Source organism: Pinus tabuliformis, chromosome 7 (genome assembly GCF_031772625.1).
Source record: "Pinus tabuliformis cultivar Carrire ecotype Pingquan chromosome 7, CPIR1, whole genome shotgun sequence".
In the NCBI taxonomy this organism is placed as follows: domain Eukaryota; kingdom Viridiplantae; phylum Streptophyta; class Pinopsida; order Pinales; family Pinaceae; genus Pinus; species Pinus tabuliformis.
Window position 1 is genome coordinate 1641709712 of NC_142293.1, and position 16995 is coordinate 1641726706.

General features: G+C 41.9%; 1 pseudogene; it reads left to right on the forward strand.

Annotated features, from left to right (window-relative positions):
- LOC149254667 (uncharacterized) overlaps positions 1-16995 on the forward strand; it is a 77534-nt pseudogene that overhangs the window by 45176 nt on the left and 15363 nt on the right.

The window sequence follows — 16995 nt, forward strand, 5'->3', positions numbered from 1 at the left end:
GCCACATGAACCTAGATCTTATTAGCATGAACTGCAAGGGACATCCGAGACCTATTATGACCCCTATCAAGCCACTTTCATGCCTTCTTGGGTCCCCCTGCTCATCCTTCTGTTTCACACCTCCTCCTTGTTCCTTCATAGATCCATATTATGCCCAACCATTGCTCATTCGTTTCACTCTTATGCTCAGCCACAGCCTCAGTGGAATGCACCTCAGCAGGGGTGGACCCCAATACAACACTCCTCCCGCTTCTTCCTCCACATACCGCTCATCCACAACCATCGCTCCTGCTCCATCAAGGCAACCCAAAATGCCTGCCCTAACCACAACCCCATCCACATCCATCTCAAATATACACCCCCACTCAGCTACTTCGTACCACCATTTCCAAAACCATGCAATGGAGTAGCTCAACCCAATTGCAAAGCTGAGGCACAACATGTCCAAATGACTTCTCTTGAGCTTCAACGATCTTCACCATAGCTCAGGAAGAGTGTTGCACAGAGATAATATTGACAACATTGAAGGACCAAAGGCAAAAGAAGATTCAAAGGAGAGATCAAAGAACCATGGGCTGCACTTGATGAAGAGAAGAGATCAGAATCAGAGATCAAGAAAGCTCCCTCATGGTTACCATCAAACCTCCATGTAGTCAAGAGAAAAGTCAGCAAAAAGAGGAAGATGTGAAGGTCATGATAGAAGGTGACATGAAGAATGATCCAGATCAAAAAGGACCAAGGATATCAGAGCTATATTGAGATATGGTTTCAGACGGTCACTAAGTTGCAGCGGTACTATCTTCCTTAGCTATGTTTGGTCCCTTCAAAGTCAGATCATTTGGTCTCTGAAATCCGGATACCTGTCAAAGCATGCATTTCGAGCCTTCACATCATCTTGTCTCTAATCTCGATGTGCACATGGTTTCATTGGAAGTATTCTTATACTTGAAAATGATTTTGTTTTTCAAGTAGGGTAGGGTAGAAAAAAAAAGAAAAAGGAAAAAAAAGAAAAAAATGAAAATAAGAGAAAAATAAAAATCTAAGGTGAAAACCTCCTCGAAGGCACCTTAGATTGGCTCATTGATTGAAAACCTCCATGAGGCGGTCAATGGGTTCGGAAAAAAGAGAAAAGAGAATAAGATCTCTGGGTGAAAACCTCCCTTGGAGGTGCCCAGGGCAGGCAATTATGGTGAAAACCTCCATGAGTCGCCCTAGTTGTTTTTCAAAACAAGGAGAAAAAGAAAAAAAGAAAAATAAACGTAATTTGCATTGAATAATTGCAGCTTGTAGCAAGGACGTTTCAGGTCAGGAGGATCACTCAAAACAAGGTCAAAGGAATTTTTGTGCCTTCTACAGGAAGTTCTGTGTCTTCTACAGAAAGCTTACAAAAAATCCAAATTGATCTCCGAAGAGGACCCAAAGGCTGGGAATATGTCCATGAGACCTGCACACATCCATTTTTCCATCCCTCACCCTTTTCCATCATTTTTTCCATGTCATTGTGCTTCTTTCCTCAAAAATGTGTTTTCTACAGGAAGTTCCTGTAGAAACTACAAGAAGTTAAAAATGGATCGAAAAAAGTAGTTTGGCGAACATGGTAGCTTCCTCAAAGGTTCAGAAGTCCTCCTGCAATCTTAAAACTCCTCCTCCATCATCTCCATGCCTGCATCACAGCCCAAGCTCAACTTTTCTTTCCATGCAAAAACTTGCAGAATGCTTTGAAGAAAAAATACATAGAACAGAATTTGTTTTTGCCCTAACTTGAAAACCATGCATCCATTTGAAAAACCGTTTTACAGGGAATTGTATAGGGATGATGGCAACATGCCCGAGCAGTTTCAGCCCATTCCGATGCACAATTTCCAAGAAATCCGCCTCCATCACCATCAGCCATTTTTGCATTTTCTCCATATCCGTGCATCCATTTCAAAATCTGTTTCATGGGGAGATGCATATGGGTGATAGTAACCTACCCAAGCAGTTTCAACTGATTCCGATGCACGGTTTCTGAGAAATTGATCTCTGAAATATTCATCCATTTTCCATTTTTCTCAAAATCTGTGCATCCATTGATCTCAATTTTGCTATGGGAGGTGCATCATGATGATAGGAACATGATCAGCAAGTTTCAGATCGATCCGATCTATCGTTTGGGATCAATGGCGAAAACAAGTTCTGGTCCGGTGAAAATTCAGCAACAGCAGCTTGAAGGTGCAAATTTGAACGTGGAAACAAATGCCTGTAGCTTAGATCTGGTCAGAGGACACCTGCACAAGGAAAACAACCAAAAATCATCAGCCAAGCCCTCATGCAACCAAAGAAACCAGTGCATGCAGCAATGACTAGCCACAGCACCTCACAGTAGCCATTTGACTTCAGGTACGTGATTGAAACTCATTCTTCTATTGCACAAATCTAATTTATAAACTGCATGAATGAATGGAATGGTGGAATTGAGCCACGAATATAGCAATATTAAGCCGATAGTTCCTTTTCCAATTCTCTATCAATTAGCTAGGAATCATGCAGCGTACGTGTTAGACAACTCACGTGAAAAATAAAAATAAAAAATAAAATGAAAAAAAAACAGACAGTGGTAGAGACTTTAACTCCAGTGCAACTGATTAACAAGAAGAGGACATGTAGCTCATCACAGCATTGCCGTCTGCATGTGGCCACGTACACCTGGCCACCTCACTCCTTCACCACAAATCACGCAGCAATTAACGAACGCTCAGCTGAAACTCACATACTGCTGTTAACCTGCACTTGCAACATTTTCAACTGAAGTATGCATCCTCTGCTTCCACAAAATGATTAACCCATCATCCTCCATTGAGCTTTGTGGCCTAGTTCACAATTCTCCAACGTATCGGGCTCACTCAGAGGCGCAGGGGCACTCTACAGGCGTTTCTACAGGAAGACGTCCTACAGGAAAGTATAGCAAAGCCGTCCAGAGTAGAAAAGCCCGAGTTTTTCTTCATCAAATTTGGAGCCAGAAGAGAGATATGTAGCACCAGGGAAGAATATTTTGCAGCCTTATCATTTATTAGATGGACTAATAGAGGTACTGGGAGAGAATGATGAACTTCAAACGCTCAAAGATGGGCTATTTGGAGATGTGTTAAGGTCCACATAGGAGGCCATCATTCTTCCACCATGGATTGTTCTTCCAGTACGACCAAGGCCTGGTGTGTGGGATTATGTCCGTGTCAATGTTGATGAACTTGCTGCTGAACAGCTTTCTGTGGCTAAATATTTGGAATTCAAGGAGCACCTTGTGGATGAAAGTGTCACGGATAAATATGCATCGAAGCTAGACCTTGAGCCTTCAATGAATCTTTTCCTTGCCCACACGGCGGCCATCTTCCATTGGTAGTGGAGTTCATTTTCTCAATTAGCATTTGTCCTCAAGATTATTCCATGATAGAGAAAGCATGCAGCCCTTGGTGGATTTCCTTCGAGCACACAGCTACATAGGCCAGAAGCTGATGCTGAATGAGAGAATACAAAGTTTGTCCAAGCTACGCTCAGTCTTGGAAAAGGCAGAGGAATATCTTAAAAAGTTCCCCAAGAATACAACACATACAGAGTTTCAATACAAATTACAAGAAATGGGATTGGAAAAAGGATGGGGAGACAATGCAGAACATGTCTTAGATATGATTCATTTGCTCTTGGAGACTCTGCAGGCCCCTGATCCATCAACTTTAGAAACATTTCTAGGAAGGATTCCTATGGTCTTTAATGTTGTGATTCTTTCACCTCAGGGTTATTTTGGCCAAGCAAATATTTTAGGAATGCCAGATACTGGTGGACAGGTTGTGTATATACCTGATCAAGTTCATGCATTGGAGAATGAAATGTTGCTGACAACAAAACATCAAGGATTAGACATCAAACCTGAAATTATTGTGGTGACTCGGTTGATTCCTGAGGCCTATGGTACAACATGCAATCAACGAATTGAAAAAGCCACAGGAAAAGCAAGAGGAAAAGCAAGAAAGAAAAAGAAGGAAGAAACAGAGAGGGAAAAAAACAAGTTTAATCCCTGGAAATTGTTGCAGGTTGCAGGAACACCATGCGGAAAGGGGGCCTCCCAACAGAAGCAGAAGGGTCCCTACCAAGTTCCCAGGCATCCTCACATCCATCCCCTCCATGAACACTCATTTTTTTAGGGTTCGGACACAATCTAGTCATGGTTCAACCTTCTACAGGAAGCTACAGGACTTTCTACAGGAAGTTCTGTATTTCCACCAGAAACATCCTGTAGAGCCTTTGGGCAGGCCAGAATCGATTATGGAGAGGGATTTGAAGCTTGAAGTCTGTTGAGGAGGCATGCAACGACTCTTCTCTTCCATCCTCCACTGGTTTCATCTCCTTTCACCACCATTGCCACCATCTGATTGAATATACTTGCACAATCATACCAAAGATCAAACTTCTCTAGGAAAAGGAGCACAGGCAGTGGGAAGAAGCAAAGAGAAAAGCATGGTTTCATGACTGAGAAGAGGACATCACTTCAGAAGCTTAGCATGACAAGGAGGCCACCAGGGCCATCAAAGATGAGGAGATAGATTGGTTGCTCAGAGGATGAGCAACACTTTCAGTAGGGGGGTGATGATGAGCCCCAAAAATGGATAATTATCTGGGCTCATTCAACCTCCTAATTCGACTTAATCCACCATTCTCATTAGTTTATTGCATGTTTTTTATTATATTTATGCTAATAGAGTGAATTGGGTTAGTCATTATGCCAACAAGTCTAATGGGTGCTTTGTGTAGCCTTTTTGGTCAATTTGGAGACAAAATTGAAGGTTTTAATGAGCACTTGGCAGCCAAATTCGTGGGAGAACAAGGGAGAGGATTTGTAGGAAGGTGTCCCCTTCATTTATGGGCCCTTACCTCGAATTCTCCACCATCAACTCAAAGTTCAAGGGCCACCAAATCAATTAACACAAGGGCAGCCAAGCAAGTCAAGTAGGACTGCTGTTAACTACAAGTTTTGGGCAGCCGAGTCCCTAAAGTTTAGGAGGATTGTTGGGGTCCTCAATTTGTATAAATAAGAAGGCTTAGGGCCTCATTTTGGTTAGCTAGTGGTTAGTCATTTTGTAGCCAGTAGTTAGTCACTTTATAGTCATGTTGTAGTCATTTTGTAGTTCGATTTTTAAGCAGTAGATTAGCTTTGCTTTCAGCACATTTTCAAGTTCTCCTTGTGGACAGTTTTTGGAATGTAACATTTCTTTTGATCAATAAAGATGAATCCAACTTTGCACCAGCTCTAAATCTCTCTTAGAGGCTGTAGCTCTTGGGGTTGGGCCCATCTCAAGTTCCCAATACCTCCTTTGTTTACTTTCATGTGTCTTTGTTGCATTCTTAGAATAAAATCTGTTATTTAGATTTAAATTTTGCTTTGTTATTTAGATTGCTTTTGATGGTAAAAAAAGGCTTTTCATATTCAGATCTAGTTGGTAGGATAATAACAGAAAAAAGCTCCAAGAAAAGGGTCAACAACACTCTCTGTTTCGCCTCATCCTTATTGGATCAGGGGCTGGAATTGAAGAAACAGTGTTGCCCCAACAAAAACACTAGTTTGCTTAACCATGCAATCCTTAGTGTACTGTTTCATTTGCAGAAGTTAGTTATGGGTTCAGATCTCTGAAATGTTCCTTTGCATGATTGATGTACATGGTTTTCTTTCCAAATAAAGCTGTTGTTCATTCGTTTTATTGACAGTTAGATTAGATTAGCTAGGACTTTGATTATTTGTAAGACGTTGTTGATTCGGTTAAATGTACATTGTGGAGGGCATCTCTACCACTCTCTCATCCGCCTAAGCTTCATCAGAGCCATCTGATCCATCTCCTAGCTAGGTTCCTCGTCTCACATCTGTCCTCTTGCCCACGTAACCCTACCTTTTTGTGCAATCATTGTTTCAGCCTTCTTTGAGCCAATTTAGCCATCTACACCTCCTCACCACTCCATCCACCACTCCCTGAGCCACTTCAGACCCCTATCCTACCTCCATATCCATCCATGCATCTTCCCTCACTCACCCATCCTCCAAAATCCAATTTTTAAACATCCTGTAGAAATTTCTGAACATCCTGTAGAAATTCCTGAAACATCCTGTAGAACCCCTGCAGACTTCCTGTAGAAGCTCACGAATGAGGTTTCTTGATAGCCAAACTCTGTGAAACTCTATGGAAGGGTGTTAGGGACTCCTTAGACCCTCTCTGAACCTTCCCAACCTTTTCCAAGCATTTCTCCTCCTTGATCCACCCCTGCACAGTAAAAAGCCAGTTAAAAGCACATGCATGATAATTCTAATAACTTATTCAAAAATACAAAAAGATGTTTTCTTCAGATAGTGATAACTTAGACACATGCATTTTACCTTCTTAGAAGTCAATGGCATCTCTTTCTGTAGCTTTCATCATTCTTCTTGCACCAGTAGGGTTAGGTGGTAAAATTAGGGTTTGCTAGGGTTTGCGTTTCTTTTTGGCTTTCAGTTTCTTTCCGCAAGTAGATTAGCTTCCTTCGAGTTAGCTTTCATCCATCAATTAAAAAGCTTCTTCTAAGAGCTCATAGAAGTTGGCTTAAGCTCCTAGCGGACTTGTGCCAGCTGACTAAGTGACATCTGCGGCAAGAGCTAGTACTTGTGCATACAGCACCGTCGCTTCCAAGTTTGTTACGAACTACCGGGTTGATAAAATTAAAGAAGGGAGTTCCAGGAGTTGCAGCATTATTGCTGCAATACTGGGGCCCACCATCATTTTGGCGTCGTTGCCGGGGAAGCGTCAGAGTATTGGTGATTGCTGCTTTTCTTCTATTTTGCACTACAATCTTCTGCTAAGTAGTTTATTTCATTTCCATTATGCAATTTCGTTTAGGAAAAAGTAGATTAGCATTTCCCGCTTTCATAGATTAACATTTCAATTCCGCAATTTCATTTTTGCAAGCGTAGATTAACATTTCAATTCCGCAAGCGTAGACTAGCATTTCATTCCTGCAATTTCATTTGAGCAAAATAGATTAGTCCTTTCATGCTTTCATTTCAATTCCGCATTTCCATTTCAGCAAGATAGATTAGTTGCAGTTCAATCTATTTCAGTTTCTCAGGTAGAAGTAGAAAAAAGCAAAAATCAACCAAAAAGATTTCATTTCATGCCTTGTAGGAGTAGAGATAAGTTAGAAAAATGATTGCACAACACCCCCACTGCTTCACACAGCCAACATTCTCTCTTCTTCGATGGCTGTGATTAAAGAACCCTTAGGTGGACAGCAAGACATATTTGAAGAACCTCAAGGGAAGAAGAAGAAGAAACCATTCCTCTGGAGCAAATGGCTACACGCAGAAATGTTGGGAGCAACACCTTGTCCAAAGACGAATTTGAAGATCAGATGGAAGATTTCAAGAGTGATATGAGGCAGTTTCTTGCCATGCAATTGGATACCCTGTGGATCCAAAAGAAGTAAGAGGAAGCCAAGAGGGCTTTGGCCATCTTTTGTCCCAGGTGAACTAGAAAGCATCCTAGGGACGAATGTCCAATGCACTCCCTAGAAGTGTGTTTCGTCTGTGAAGAATACCATCCTACGAATGAGTGCCCTTCCTTGCCTGGAATCAAAGCTGCATATCAGAGGGCAAAAGGAGCCACTGAATCACTCTACTATATGATCCAAAGGAGGCCACATGAACCTAGATCTTATCAGCAAGAACTGCAAGGGACATCCGAGACCTATTATGACCCCTATCAAGCCACTTTCATGCCTTCTTGGGGTCCCCCTACTCATCCTTCCTGGTTCACACCTCCTCCTTGTTCCTTCATAGATCCATATTATGCCCAACCAGCTGCTCATTCGTTTCACTCTTATGCTCAGCCACAGCCTCAGTGGAATGCACCTCAGCAGGGGTGGAGGCCCCAATACAACACTCCTCTCGCTTCTTTTCCTCCACCACCTGCTCATCCACAACCATCGCCTCCTGCTCCATCAAGGCAACCCAAAATGCCTGCCCAACCACAACCCCATCCACATCCATCTCAAATATACACCCCCACTCAGCTACCCGTACCACAATTTCCAAAACCATGCAATGGAGTAGCTCAACCCAATTGCAAAGTTGAGGCACAACATGTCCAAATGACTCCTCTTGAGCTCAACGATCTTCACCATAGCTCAGGAAGAGTGTTGCAAAGCAGAGATTATATTGACAACATTGAAGGACCAAAGGCAAAAGAAGATTCAAAGGAAGAGATCAAAGAACCATGGGCTGCACTTGATGAAGAGAAGAGATCAGAATCAAAGATCAAGAAAGCTCCCTCATGGTTACCATCAAACCCTCCATGTAGTCAAGAGAAAATTCAGCAAAAAGAGGAAGATGTAAAGGTCATGATAGAAGGTGACATGAAGAATGATCCAGATCAGTAAAAGGACCAAGGATATCAGAGCTATATTGAGATATGGTTTCAGATGGTCACTAAGTTGCAGCGGTACTATCTTCCTTAGCTATGTTTGGTCCCTTCAAAGTCAGATCATTTGGTCTCTGAAATCCGGATACCTGTCAAAGCATGCATTTCGAGCCTTCACATCATCTTGTCTCTAATCTCGATGTGCACATGGTTCCATTGGAAGTATTCTTATACTTGAAAATGATTTTGTTTTTCAAGTAGGGTAGGGTAGAAAAAAAAAAAAAAATGAAAATAAGAGAAAAATAAAAATCTAAGGTGAAAACCTCCTCGAAGGCGCCTTAGATTGGCTCATTGATTGAAAACCTCCATGAGGTCAATGGGTTGGGAAAAAGGAGAAAAGAGAATAAGATCTCTGGGTGAAAACCTCCCTTGGAGGCGCCCAGGGCAGGCAATTATGGTGAAAACCTCCATGAGTCGCCCTAGTTGTTTTTCAAAACAAGGAGAAAAAGAAAAAAAGAAAAATAAACGTAATTTGCATTGAATAATTGCAGCTTGTAGCAAGTACGTTTCAGGTCAGGAGGATCACTCAAAACAAGGTCAAAGGAATTTTTGTGCCTTCTACAGGAAGTTCTGTGTCTTCTACAGGAAGCTTACAAAAAATCCAAATTGATCTCCGAAGAGGACCCGAAGGCTGGGAATATGTCCATGAGGCCTCCACACATCCATTTTTCCATCCCTCACCCTTTTCCATCATTTTTTCCATGTCATTGTGCTTCTTTCCTCAAAAATGTGTTTTCTACAGGAAGTTCCTGTAGAAACTACAAGAAGTTAAAAATGGATCGAAAAAAGTAGTTTGGCGAACATGGTAGCTTCCTCAAGGGTTTAGAAGTCCTCCTGCAATCTTAAAACTCCTCCTCCATCATCTCCATGCCTGCATCACAGCCCAAGCTCAGCTTTTCTTTCCATGCAAAAACTTGCAGAATGCTTTGAAGAAAAAATACATAGAACAGAATTTGTTTTTGCCCTAACTTGAAAACCATGCATCCATTTGAAAAACCGTTTTACAGGGAATTGTATAGGGATGATGGCAACATGCCCGAGCAGTTTCAGCCCATTCTGATGCACGATTTCCAAGAAATCCACCTCCATCACCATCAGCCATTTTTGCATTTTCTCCATATCCGTGCATCCATTTCAAAACCTGTTTCACGAAGAGATGCATATGGGTGATAGTAACCTACCCAAGCAGTTTCAACTGATTCCGATGCACGGTTTCCTAGAAATTGATCTCTGAAATATTCAGCCATTTTCCATTTTTCTCAAAATCTGTGCATCCATTAATCTCAATTTTGCTATGGGAGGTGCATCATGATGATAGGAACATGCTCAGCAAGTTTCAGATCGATCCGATCTATCGTTTGGGAGCAATGGCGAAAACAAGTTCTGGTCCGATGAAAATTCAGCAACAACAGCTTGAAGGTGCAGATTTGAATGTGGAAACAAATGCCTGTAGCTTAGATCTGGTCAGAGGACACCTGCACAAGGAAAAAAACCAAAAATCATCAGCCAAGCCCTCATGCAACCAAAGAAACCAGTGCATGCAGCAATGACTAGCCACAGCACCTCACAGCAGCCATTTGACTTCAGGTACGTGACTGAAACTCATTCTTCTATTGCACAAATCTAATTTAAAAACTGCATGAATGAATGGAATGGTGGAATTGAGCCACGAATATAGAAATATTAAGCCGATAGTTCCTTGTCCAATTCTCTATCAATCAGCCAGGAATCATGCAGTGTACGTGTTAGACAACTCACGTGAAAATTAAAAATAAAAATAAAAAAATGAAAAAAAAATACACAGTGGTAGAGACTTTAACTCCAGTGCAACTGATTAACAAGAAGAGGACATGCAGCTCATCACAACACTGCCATCTGCATGTGGCCACGTACACCTAGCCACCTCACTCCTTCACCACAAATCACGCAGCAATTAACGAACGCTCAGCTGAAACTCACAGACTGTTGTTAACCTGCACTTGCAACATTTTCAACTGAAGTATGCATCCTCTGCTTCCACAAAATGATTAGCCCATCGTCCTCCATTGAGCTTTGTGGCCTGGTTCACAATTCTCTAGCGTATCGGGCTCACTCAGAGGCGTAGGGGCACTCTACAGGCGTTTCTACAGGAAGACGTCCTACAGGGAAGTATAGCAAAGCCGTCCAGAGCAGAAAAGCCCGAGTTTTTCTTCATCAAATTTGGAGCCTGAAGAGAGATATGTAGCACCAGGAAGAAGATTTTGTAGCCTTATCATTTATTAGATGGACTAACAGAGGTACTGGGAGAGAATGATGAACTTCAAACGCTCAAAGATGGGCTATTTGGAGATGTGTTAAGGTACACACAGGAGGCCATCATTCTTCCACCATGGATTGTTCTTCCAGTACGGCCAAGGCCTGGTGTGTGGGATTATGTCCGTGTCAATGTTGATGAACTTGCTGCTGAACAACTTTCTGTGGCTGAATATTTGGAATTCAAGGAGCACCTTGTGGATGAAAGTGTCAAGGATAAATATGCATCGAAGCTAGACCTTGAGCCCTTCAATGAATCTTTTCCTCGCCCAACACGGCCATCTTCCATTGGTAGTGGAGTTCATTTTCTCAATCAACATTTGTCCTCAAGATTATTCCATGATAGAGAAAGCATGCAGCCCTTGTTGGATTTCCTTCGAGCACACAACTACAGAGGCCAGAAGCTGATGCTGAATGAGAGAATACAAAGTTTGTCCAAGTTACGCTCAGTCTTGGTAAAGGCAGAGGAATATCTTAAAAAGTTCCCCAAGAATACAGCACATACAGAGTTTGAATACAAATTACAAGAAATGGGATTGGAAAAAGGATGGGGAGACAATGCAGAACATGTCTTGGATATGATTCATTTGCTCTTGGAGACTCTGCAGGCCCCTGATCCATCAACTTTAGAAACATTTCTAGGAAGGATTCCTATGGTCTTTAATGTTGTGATTCTTTCACCTCAAGGTTATTTTTGCCAAGCAAATATTTTAGGAATGCCAGATACTGGTGGACAGGTTGTGTATATACCTGATCAAGTTCGTGTATTGGAGAATGAAATGTTGCTGAGAACAAAACATCAAGGATTGGACATCAAACCTGAAATTATTGTGGTGACTCGGTTGATTCCTGAGGCCTATGGTACAACATGCAATCAACGAATTGAAAAAGCCACAGGAAAAGCAAGAGGAAACGCAAGAAAGACAAAGAAGGAAGAAACAGAGAGGGAAAAAAACAAGTTTAATCCCTGGAAATTGTTGCAGGTAGCAGGAACACCGTGCGGAAAGAGGGCCTCCCAAAAGAAGCAGAAGGGTCCCTACCAAGTTCCCAGGCATCCTCACATCCATCCCCTCCATGAACACTCATTTTTTCAGGGTTCGGACACAATCTAGTCATGGTTCAACCTTCTACAGGAAGCTACAGGACTTTCTACAGGAAGTTCTGTATTTCCACCAGAAACATCCTGTAGAGCCTTGGGCAGGCCAGAATCGATTATGGAGAGGGATTTGAAGCTTGAAGTCTGTTGAGGAGGCATGCAACGACTCTTCTCTTCCATCCTCCACTGGTTTCATCTCCTTTCACCACCATTGCCACCATCTGATTGAATATACTTGCACAATCATACCAAAGCTCAAACTTCTCTAGGAGAAGGAGCACAGGTAGTGGGAAGAAGCAAAGAGAAAAGCATGGTTTCATGACTGAGAAGAGGACATCACTTCAGAAGCTTAGCATGACAAGGAGGCCACCAGGGCCATCAAAGATGAGGAGATAGATTGGTTGCTCAGAGGATGAGCAACACTTTCAGTAGGGGGGTGATGATGAGCCCCAAAAATGGATAATTATTTGGGCTCATTCAACCTCCTAATTCGACTTAATCCACCATTCTCATTAGTTTATTGCATGTTTTTTATTATGTTTATGCTAATAGAGTGAATTGGGTTAGTCATTATGCCAACAAGTCTAATGGGTGCTTTGTGTAGCCTTTTTGGTCAATTTGGAGACAAAATTGAAGGTTTTAATGAGCACTTGGCAGCCATATTCGTGGGAGAACAAGGGATAGGATTTGTAGGAAGGTGTCCCCTTCATTTATGGGCCCTTACCTCGAATTCTCCACCATCAGCGCGGAGTTCAAGGGCCACCAAATCAATTAACACAAGGGCAGCCAAGCAAGTCAAGTAGGACTGCTGTTAACTACAAGTTTTGGGCAACCGAGTCCCTAAAGTTTAGGAGGACTGTTGGGGTCCTCAATTTGTATAAATAAGATGGGTTAGGGCCTCATTTTGGTTAGCTAGTGGTTAGTCATTTTGTAGCCAGTAGTCAGTCACTTTATAGTCATGTTGTAGTCATTTTGTAGTTCGATTTTTAGGCAATAGATTAGCTTTGCTTTCAGCACATTTTCAAGTTCTCCTTGTGGACAGTTTTTGGAATGTAACATTTCTTTTGATCAATAAAGATGAATCCAACTTTGCACCAGCTCTAAATCTCTCTTAGGAGGCTGTAGCTCTTGGGGTTGGGCCCATCTCAAGTGCCTAGTACCTCCTTTGTTTACTTTCATGTGTCTTTGCTGCATTCTTAGAATAAAATCTGTTATTTAGATTTAAATTTTGCTTTGTTATTTAGATTGCTTTTGATGGTAAAAAAAGGCTTTTCATGTTCAGATCTAGTTGGTAGGATAATAACAGAAAAAAGCTCCAAGAAAAGGGTCAACAACACTCTCTGTTTCGCCTCATCCTTATTGGATCAGGGGCTGGAATTGAAGAAACAGTGCTGCCCCAACAAAAACACTAGTTTGCTTGACCATGCAATCCTTAGTGTACTATTTCATTTGCAGAAGTTAGTTATGGGTTCAGATCTCTGAAATGTTCCTTTGCATAATTGATGTACATGGTTTTCTTTCCAAATAAAGTTGTTGTTCATTCGTTTTATTGACAGTTAGATTAGATTAGCTAGGACTTTGATTATTTGTAAGACGTTGTTGATTCGGTTAAATGTACATTGTGCAGGGCATCTCTACCACTCTCTCATCCGCCTAAGCTTCATCAGAGCCATCTGATCCATCTCCTAGCTAGGTTCCTCGGCTCACATCTGTCCTCTTGCCCACGTAACCCTACCTTTTTGTGCAATCATTGTTTCAGCCTTCTTTGAGCCAATTTAGCCATCTACACCTCCTCACCACTCCATCCACCAGTCCCTGGGCCACTTCAGACCCCTATCCTACCTCCATATCCATCCATGCATCTTCCCTCACTCACCCATCCTCCAAAATCCAATTTTTAAACATCCTGTAGAAATTCTTGAAACATCCTATAGAACCCCTGCAGACTTCCTATAGAAGCTCACGAATGAGGTTTCTTGATAGCCAAACTCTGTGAAACTCTATGGAAGGGTGTTAGGGACTCCTTAGACCCTCTCTAATGTTGGAAATAATACTGAGAGGGGGGGTGAATCAGTATTATCAGATCAATAAAACTTTTTCAATACTCTGAAACATATACGCTACTTCAGTTAAGTGAACCAGCGTGTACACGCTACTGTGTCTAAAGAAACCAGCGTATAACCAGAAATCTTATGATTCAGTTAGTTTATCTTCAGTAAATGCATCAGGACATTATTAACCATATTAAAAGTAAACAGATGCAGTATAACAGATCATCACACAAAAGCCACACACATGAACACCATGATATAAGGTGGAAACCCAATGTGGGTGAAAACCACCTGCTGCAAGTCGTCTCTATATTTCTTTAATAAGAACTTCAGTTTACAATCTTTTGTACTGGTGCAGCCTTATACCAGTACGCAGGCTACAACCTGCAGAGGGCTACAACCCTCTCTCGTTCTCCAAACTTCCTTGGAAGGGAGCTCCAACCCCCTTTGCTCTTGTACTAGCTAAGATAAGTAGTACGTAGGTGCAGGCCTACAATCTTCTTTCCTTCAGGTACCACTTTTCATACATTTTCAGACTGGATATTCCTGAAGCACAACATTACAATCTAAAGACCACAATTCATTCAACTTTCATAACAGATTGCAAAACAACCAATACTTGCATCAACAATCTCTGAATCATTGAACCACTGATACCCTGTCAAACCCAGTCACCAGAACACAGAGCAGACTACAGAACTCTGAAATAACAGTCAGACCCAACTGCAAACCCAAAAATCAAGCTTCAAAGGATATACGCTACTTCAATGAAAGAAACCCGCATATACACGCACTTTTACCGAAGACAACCTGCGTACAGATCTAAAAATAAATTCTCTCAACTTGCAGCTGTACCAGACATTAGTTAGATCCAGAGCATAACATTGCGTCAGTATGCAGATCTAGAAATACGCATAATCAACCATATCATAATAGAGCATTTCAAACCATTAGATCCCGATCTGTCCTTAGATCTAGTCTTCCATCAACCGATGTGATCTCTCCTTAGCTTAGATCAAGCAACCCAGAACCTGCATACGAGATCTCTTTCTTTTTCAGATATTCAAGACATTTTCAGTGTGTTTGCCTAATGATCTTCTTCTCCTTATATAGCCTTAGGCCTTGCTCAATACCAAGGGCCAAAACCATAGAAATCCAATACCATCAACTTCAAAACTAGGGATCAACACGTCTGTCGAGATACTTTGGTCCAAAGACATAGGCTCAAGTACCGAGGACTAACTACCACGGACCAAAGGGAAGCTTCTCGACATGCACGCTCTTTTCTGTTCATGAATCTGCGTGTATACGCGACTTTATATATATTGAACTGCGTATCCGCGACTTAGTCTATAGCGTCCCTGCGTGTATACGCAACTTTGGCTTAATGAACCTGCGTATATGAAATTTCTCTTCACACTTGTAGTCTGGATTGAGATCTGTCATCAAAGAGAGTTGCCATCAAGGACAACACCTAGATCGTAGCGCCACACCTGTGCCAAAATGCCAACAATCTCCCCCTTTGGACTTGATGGCAACCCCAAGATCCTTAGAATCATTCTCCCCCTTTGTCATCAGGGCAAAGGGCTATGCTCCTGGAAAATTGCTAATGTTCCCAGTGCTAATTTTCCATGATCCAAGAATTTCCAATGACGATTCGCCCTTTTAGAATAGAAAATTATTTACCTTAAATCGCCAATTATAGAGAGACTATATATCTGATTTCAATATATCCATTTATAATTTGCATATTAGGGATTAGTGAGATTCGCCATGAAACTTCAAGATTTTCCATCCTTAACCTTGCTGTGCTCCCCCTGAGTACATGGTGATATCTCTGCTTGATTGTGCTGAAACATGCTCCCCCTAACTGTAGGCAATATCTGCAAAAGATGTTCTTCAAAAGAACCAAGACTTATACACCATAAGGGACCTTCCTATCACCAAAAGACTCAATACATACATCCATACTCCCAACCAAGAGGGGATACATCAGAACCAACCAATTATATTACATCATTCATCCCAGGCATAGTGGGGAAACCAACAAAGACCGTTACATGACCTTGACACCATAAAAGAGATATCACAGAAGAGATACATGACATAGAGACAACAAATCTAGACCAAGACTTATGAAAGTCACAAGCAGCATCTGATATACATCTTTTAGATCAGCAACCAAGATCTCCTTCTCCTGAAACCAACAACAGTTGTGTACTAGAACCAAAAGCATCTAAATGCCAACAATGCTTTATGAGACTTTAAGCTGCTCCCCCTGAACCTGTGCCTGCTGCACCCCCTGAAACTGTGCCTGAAGAATTCTGGCATACCCATCTCAGACCTTCTCCAACCGGAGTCTGCCCTTGCTGTTCAGAACTCCATATACGCGACTTCTCCTGCATAAAACGGCGTATGCACGCGGATATTATTTCGGCAGCACGCGTACACCATACACGCGACTTTCCCACCATAAATCGGCGTATATACGCGGATATCCTTTACGTAACTTGCGTATACCAACTTTTCTGTAGAACAGACAAGCTTCAACAGCAGGATGAAGCATCAACTACTCCCAGCTTTTGTCTGAGATATTCAAAAGTTTCCCTGGGCAGTGGTTTTGTGAGAATATCAGCAATTTGTTCCTTAGAAGGAACATACTCCAGCTTGACCTTCTGCTCAAGCACTTGTTCCCGAAGAAAATGGTACTTGATTGGTATGTGCTTGGTCTTTGAGTGCATGACTGGATTCTTTGAAATGCTGATTGCACTTGTATTATCACATAAGATAGACACTGGTGGAGTGCAAGTGATTTGAAAATCCTGCAAGGTCTGCATCATCCAAAGAAGTTGTGTGCAACAAGATGCCGCAGCCACATATTCTGCTTCAGCTGTAGATAAGGCAATCGAACTTTGTTTCTTGCTGAACCAAGATACTAATCTGGAACCCATGAAGAAAGCACCACCACTTGTGCTTTTCCTATCATCCACACTTCCGGCCCAATCTGCATCTGTGTAAGCATGAAGAGTGAGATCTGTATCTCTAGGATACCATAAGCCATAGTTTTGGGTCCCCTGAAGATACT